An 8,022-nucleotide genomic window follows, 5' to 3' on the forward strand; every position below is an offset into this window, starting at 1 on the left:
ATTTTCAAATGAATGCTTTTCTTTTAATTCATGCGAAAAATGTTTTCCACTGACATTGTAATCTTAAATATTTACGATTTCCCTGGTTGGGCTATACTATTATTTTAGCACTATTTAAACAACTGAAAATTTGAGTCGAACATCATATTTAATGAATTGATGTAACAGGTTTCATACTATAAATGAAAATTTCATTTTTATTTTCTAAGACTGTTGTAATCAGGTAGCTTGTTTATTTTCTTTTTGAGAGAAGATTAAATCTTTAGCCAGTAATCTTAAGGGTGACTAATTTCACAGACTCAGATTTAAAGCACCGTAGTTTTAAATCTGAGCCTGTGAAATTAGTCACCTGTAAGATTACTTAAGGGTAACTTAAGTGTTTCGCTCAAGTGTTGTGTTCTGATTTCCTGTGTTTAAAATATGTTGCCCTGCCCTGAAGTCAAATTTCACATTTTAAATACTATAAGTTAGTTTTTGATAAATATCCATCAGATTATAATCTTTTCCACTCCAATTTGAGTATTATGGTTTAACTGATATACTTTTCCGCAATTTTTCTTTGTCTTTTGATAAATTCCTGTTTACTAATGTTAGATGTATCATTTTCCCATTTTAATTTTGATATCTTTCATGCTGAAAATCAATGACATAGTCTCTACTATGATTTTTGCCCTATAAAAGTCAAGTAACAGTGAATAGAAAAAACTACCCTTATTACAACCCATATACATTTTTCTTTACCTTTTACATTACTAGCCTTATAAAGGTTTAAATGATGAGTACTTTAAAACTGTTACTGTATTAGTTTATGCCTTCCCATTATTAAAAATGAAAATACTAGGGGGAAAAACTCCAATGAAAGTGAAGCACTGGCTTGTCTTTCAAATGACATGACGAGGGTAGAAATAGGAGGGGGCCAGTTAGGATCATGAATGACTTTAAGTTCTGAAACCTGCAGGTCTTGCACTTTCAAGAAATCTTTCATTAATAGCTGTCCTTATTTGGAAGGAATAGAATAATTTATAAAATGAACTAGCTGTAACATAGGCTGGACGCAGTGGGTCACACCTGTAATCCCAGCACTTTGGGAGGCCGTGGCGGGCGGATCATTTGAGGTCAGGAGTTCGAGACCAGTCTGACCAACATGGTGAAACCCCGTCTTTACAAAACTACAAAAATTAGCTGGGCGTGGTGGCAGGCACCTGTAATCCCAGCTACTCAGGAGGCTGAGGCGAGAGAATTGCTTGAACCTGGGTGACAGAGGTTGCAGTGAGACGAGATCACGCCACTGCATTCCAGCCTGGGAGACAGAGTGAGAAATAAATAACTGTAATGTAAACGGCTGTGAAGCAAATTCTATTTCTCTTTTTTTTAAAAATAAAATTTGAGGTTGGTTTTCTGTAAAATAGTGACACGTAAATGGAAAAAATCTAATCCAGTTACGATCTAGCATATATAGCCAACAGGCCCATGGCCTGTGATGTTATACCAGTGCCCTGAACCTGTAAGAGGATTTCTAATGCATACCTAATGTGACTTTACAGCCTCTTCTAACTCCGTCTTTCTCCTTCACTGTTACCTATATTCCCTATGCAGCGAGGGAACTTTTTATGTGCCTAAGATTCCTTTTTTCATGTACTTCTGGTGCTTTGTTTCTATACCTCATAGTTTTTGTATTTAAAATGCTTAATAGACCAGTGTCTTTTTTCTCTGATACATACAGCTTTCCTATGCGATATGTATAATTCAGTTTGAAGACATCTTTTTTCCAAAGCTTCAAGTTGATGTGAGACAAATTAGCACCCTACACGATAAACTATGCAACTATAAAAATTATGGAAATTGCCCATGCCTATGTCCTGAATGGTAATGCCTAGGTTTTCTTCTAGGGGTCTTATGGTTTTAGGTCTAACGTTTAAGTCTTTAATCCATCTTGAATTAATTTTTGTATAAGGTGTAAGGAAGGGATCCAGTTTCAGCTTTCTACATATGGCTAGCCAGTTTTCCCAGCACCATTTATTAAGTAGGGAATCCTTTCCCCATTGCCTGTTTTTCTCAGGTTTGTCAAAGATCAGATAGTTGTAGGTATGTGACGTTATTTCTGGGGGCTCTGTTCTGTTCCATTGATCTGTATCTCTGTTTTGGTACCATTACCATGCTGTTTTGGTTACTGTAGCCTTGTAGTGTAGTTTGAAGTCAGGTAGCGTGATGCCTCCAGCTTTGTTCTTTTGGCTTAGGATTGACTTGGCGATGCGGGCTCTTTTTTGGCTCCATATGAACTTTAAAGTAGTATTTTCCAATTCTGTGAAGAAAATCATTGGTAGCTTGATGGGGATGGCATTGAATCTATAAATTACCTTGGGCAGTATGGCCATTTTCACGATATTGATTCTTCCTACCCATGAGCTTGGAATGTTCTTCCATTTCCTTGTATCCTCATTTATTTCATTGAGCAGTGGTTTGTAGTTCTCCTTGAAGAGGTCCTTCACATCCCTTGTAAGTTGGATTCCTAGGTATTTTATTTTCTTTGAAGCAACTGTGAATGGGAGTTCACTCATGATTTGGCTCTCTGTCTGTTATTGGTGTATAAGAATGCTTGTGATTTTTGTACACTGATTTTGCATCCTGAGACTTTGCTGAAGTTGCTTATCAGCTGAAGGAGATTTTGGGCTGAGACAATGGGGTTTTCTAGATATACAATCATGTCATCTGCAAACAGGGACAATTTGACTTCTTCTTTTCCTAATTGAATACCCTTTATTCCCTTCTCCTGCCTAATTGCCCTGGCCAGAACTTCCAACACTATGTTGAATAGGAGTGACGAGAGAGGGCATCCCTGTCTTGTGCCTGTTTTCAAAGGGAATGCTTCCAGTTTTTGCCCATTCAGTATGATATTGGCTGTGGGTTTGTCATAGATAGCTCTTATTATTTTGAAATACGTCCCATCAATACCTAATTTATTGAGAGTTTTTAGCATGAAGTGTTGTTGAATTTTGTCAAAGGCCTTTTCTGCATCTATTGAGATAATCATGTGGTTTTTGTCTTTGGTTCTGTTTATATGCTGGATTACATTTATTGATTTGTGTATGTTGAACCAGCCTTGCATCCCAGGGATGAAGCCCACTTGATCATGGTGGATAAGCTTTTTGATGTGCTGCTGGATTCGGTTTGCCAGTATTTTATTGAGGATTTTTGCATTAATGTTCATCAAGGATATTGGTCTAAAATTCTCTTTTTTGGTTGTGTCTCTGCCTGGCTTTGGTATCAGGATGATGCTGGCCTCATAAAATGAGTTAGGGAGGATTCCCTCTTTTCCTATTGATTGGAATGGTTTCAGAAGGAATGGTGCCAGTTCCTCCTTGTACCTCTGGTAGAATTCGGCTGTGAATCCATCTGGTCCTGGACTCTTTTTGGTTTGTAAGCTATTGATTATTGCCACAATTTCAGAGCCTGTTATTGGTCTATTCAGAGATTCAACTTCTTCCTGGTTTAGTCTTGGGAGGGTGTATGTGTCGAGGAATTTATCCATTTTTTCTAGATTTTCTAGTTTATTTGCGTAGAGGTGTTTGTAGTATTCTCTGATGGTAGTTTGTATTTCTGTGGGATCGGTGGTGATATCCCCTTTATCATTTTTTATTGCGTCTATTTGATTCTTCTCTCTTTTCTTCTTTATTAGTCTTGCTAGCAGTCTATCAATTTGGTTCATCTTTTCAAAAAACCAGCTCCTGGATTCATTAATTTTTTGAAGGGTTTTTTGTATCTCTATTTCCTTCAGTTCTGCTCTGATTTTAGTTATTTCTTGCCTTCTGCTAGCTTTTGAATGTGTTTGCTCTTGCTTTTCTAGTTCTTTTAATTGTGATGTTAGGGTGTCAATTTTGGATCTTTCCTGCTTTCTCTTGTGGGCTTTTAGTGCTATCAGTTTCCCTCTACACACTGGTTTGAATGTGTCCCAGAGATTCTGATATGTTGTGTCTTTGTTCTTGTTGGTTCCAAAGAACATCTTTATTTCTGCCTTCATTTCGTTATGTACCCAGTAGTCATTCAGGAGCAGGTTGTTCAGTTTCCATGTAGTTGAGCAGTTTTGAGTGAGTTTCTTAATCCTGAGTTCTAGTTTGATTGCACTGTGGTCTGAGAGACAGTTTGTTATAATTTCTGTTCTTTTACATTTGGCGAGGAGAGCTTTACTTCCAAGTATGTGGTCAATTTTGGAATAGGTGTGGTGCGGTGCTGAAAAAAATGTATATTCTGTTGATTTGGGGTGGAGAGTTCTGTAGATGTCTATTAGGTCCGCTTGGTGCAGAGCTGAGTTCAATTCCTGGGTATCCTTGTTAACTTTCTGTCTCGTTGATCTGTCTAATGTTGACAGTGGGGTGTTAAAGTCTCCCATTATTAATGTGTGGGAGTCTAAGTCTCTTTGTAGGTCACTCAGGACTTGCTTTATGAATCTGGGTGCTCCTGTATTGGGTGCATATATATTTAGGATAGTTAGCTCTTCTTGTTGAATTGATCCCTTTACCATTATGTAATGGCCTTCTTTGTCTCTTTTGATCTTTGTTGGTTTAAAGTCTGTTTTATCAGAGACTAGGATTGCAACCCCTGTCTTTTTTTGTTTTCCATTTGCTTGGTAGATCTTCCTCCATCCTTTTATTTTGAGCCTATGTGTGTCTCTGCACGTGAGGTGGGTTTCCTGAATACAGCACACTGATGGGTCTTGACTCTTTATCCAATTTGCCAGTCTGTGTCTTTTAATTGGAGCATTTAGTCCATTTACATTTAAAGTTAATATTGTTATGTGTGAATTTGATCCTGTCATTATGATGTTAGCTAGTTATTTTGCTCGTTAGTTGATGCAGTTTCTTCCTAGTCTTGATGGTCTTTACATTTTGGCATGATTTTGCAGTGGCTGGTACCGGTTGTTCCTTTCCATGTTTAGCGCTTCCTTCAGGAGCTCTTTTAGGGCAGGCCTGGTGGTGACAAAATCTCTCAGCATTTGCTTGTCTGTAAAATATTTTATTTCTCCTTCACTTATGAAGCTTAGTTTGGCGGGATATGAAATTCTAGGTTGAAAATTCTTTTCTTTAAGAATGTTGAATATTGGCCCCCACTCTCTTCTTGCTTGTAGAGTTTCTGCCGAGAGATCCGCCGTTAGTCTGATGGGCTTCCCTTTGTGGGTAACCCGACCTTTGTCTCTGGCTGCCCTTAACGTTTTTTCCTTCATTTCAACTCTGGTGAATCTGACAATTATGTGTCTTGGAGTTGCTCTTCTCGAGGAGTATCTTTGTGACGTTCTCTGTATTTCCTGAATCTGAATATTCGCCTGCCTTGCTAGATTGGGGAAGTTCTCCTGGATAATATCCTGCAGAGTGTTTTCCAACTTGGTTCCATTCTCCCTGTCACTTTCAGGTACACCAATCAGACGTAGATTTGGTCTTTTCACATAGTCTCATATTTCTTGGAGGCTTTGTTCATTTCTTTTTATTCTTTTTTCTCTAAACTTCCCTTCTCACTTCATTTCATTCATTTCATCTTCCATCACTGATACCCTTTCTTCCAGTTGATCGCATCGTCTCCTGAGGCTTCTGCATTCTTCACGTAGTTCTCGAGCCTTGGCTTTCAGCTTTGTCAGCTCCTTTAAGCACTCCTCTGTATTGGTTATTCTAGTTATACATTCGTCTGAATTTTTTTCAAAGTTTTTAACTTCTTTGCCTTTGGTTTGAATTTCCTCCTGTAGCTCGGAGTAGTTTGATCATCTGAAGCCTTCTTCTCTCAACTCGTCAAAGTCATTCTCCATCCAGCTTTGTTCCGTTGCTGGTGAGGTACTGCGTTCCTTTGGAGGAGGAGAGGTGCTCTGCTTTTTAGAGTTTCCAGTTTTTCTGCTCTGTTTTTTCCCCATCTTTGTGGTTTTATCTACTTTTGGTCTTTGATGATGGTGATGTACAGATGGGTTTTTGGTGTGGATGTCCTTTCTGTTTGTTAGTTTTCCTTCTAACACAGAGGACCCTCAGCTGCAGGTCGGTTGGAGTTTGCTAGAGGTCCACTCCAGACCCTGTTTGCCTGTGTATCAGCAGCGGTGGCTGCAGAACAGCAGATTTTCATGAACCATGAATGCTGCTGTCTGATCGTTCCTCTGGAAGTTTTGTCTCAGAGGAGTACCCGGCCGTGTGAGGTGTCAGTCTGCCCCTACTGAGGGGGTGCCTCCCAGTTAGGCTGCTTGGGTGTTAGGGGTCAGGGGTCAGGGACCCACTTGAGGAGGCAGTCTGCCCATTCTCAGATCTCCAGCTGCATGCTGGGAGAACCACTGCTCTCTTCAAAGCTGTCAGACAGGGACATTTAATTCTGCAGAGGTTACTGCTGTCTTTTTGTTTGTCTGTGCCCTGCCCCCAGAGGTGGAGCCTACGGAGGCAGGCAGGCCTCTTTGAGCTGTGGTGGTCTCCACCCAGTTTGAGTTTCCCGCCTGCTTTGTTTACCTAAGCAAGCCCGGGCAATGGCAGGCGCCCTTCCCCCAGCCTTGCTGCCGCCTTGCAGTTTGATCTCAGACTGCTGTGCTAGCAATCAGCAAGACTCCGTGGGTGTAGGACCCTCTGAGCCATGTATGGGATATAATCTCCTGGTGTGCCGTTTTTTAAGCCCGTCAGAAAAGCACAGTATTATGGTGGGAGTGACCCGATTTTCCAGGTGCCATCTGTCACCCCTTTCTTTGACTAGGAAAGGGAACTCCCTGACCCCTTGCACTTCCTGAGTGAGGCAATGCCTTGCCCTGCTTCAGCTCTCACTCGGTGTGCTGCACCCACTGTCCTGCGCCCACTGTCTGGCACTCCCTAGTGAGATGAACCCGGTACCTCAGATGGAAATGTAGAAATCACCCGTCTTCTGCGTCGCTCACGCTGGGAGCTGTAGACCGGAGCTGTTCGTATTTGGCCATCTTGGCTGCCTCTCCAGCCAAAAGCAATGGCAAGAAAAGCCAAAATTGACAAATGGGATCTAATTAAAGTAAAGAGCTTCTGCACAGCAAAAGAAACTACCATCAGAGTGAACAGGCAACCTACAAAATGGGAGAAAATTTTCACAACCTACTCATCTGACAAAGGGCTAATATCCAGAATCTACAATGAACTCAAACAAATTTACAAGAAAAAAACAACCCCATCAAAAAGTGGGTGAAGGACTTGAACAGACACTTCTCAAAAGAAGACATTTATGCAGCCAAAAAACACATGAAAAAATGCTCACCATCACTGGCCATCAGAGAAATGCAAATCAAAACCACAATGAGATACCATCTCACACCAGTTAGAATGGCGATCATTAAAAAGTCAGGAAACAACAGCTGCTGGAGAGGATGTGGAGAAATAGGAACACTTTTACTCTGTTGGTGGGACTGTAAACTAGTTCAACCATTGTGGAAGTCAGTGTGGCGAGTCCTCAGGGATTTAGAACTAGAAATACCATTTGATCCAGCCATCCCATTACTGGGTATATACCCAAAGGACTATAAATCATGCTGCTATAAAGACGCATGCACACGTATGTTTATTGCGGCACTATTCACAATAGCAAAGACTTGGAACCAACCCACATGTCCAACAATGATAGACTGGATTAAGAAAATGTGGCACATATACACCATGGAATACTATGTAGCCATAAAAAAGGATGAGTTCATGTCCTTTGTAGGGACATGGATGAAATTGGAAACCATCATTCTCAGTAAACTATCACAAGAACAAAAAACCAAACACTGCATATTCTCACTCATAGGTGGGAATTGAACAATGAAAAGACATGGACACAGGAAGGGGAACATCACACTCTGGGGACTGTTGTGGGGTTGGGGGAGGGGGGAGGGATAGCATTAGGAGATATACCTAATGCTAAGTGACGAGTTAATGGGTGCAGCACACCAGCATGGCACATGTATACATACGTAACTAACCTGCACATTGTGCACAAGTACCCTAAAACTTAAAGTATAAAAAAAAAATTATGGAAATTATTTTCCAAAATGAAATTTGTTGGTATAAT

The sequence above is a fragment of the Pan troglodytes genome, chromosome 8, assembly GCF_028858775.2.
Source record: "Pan troglodytes isolate AG18354 chromosome 8, NHGRI_mPanTro3-v2.0_pri, whole genome shotgun sequence".
Classification (NCBI taxonomy): domain Eukaryota; kingdom Metazoa; phylum Chordata; class Mammalia; order Primates; family Hominidae; genus Pan; species Pan troglodytes.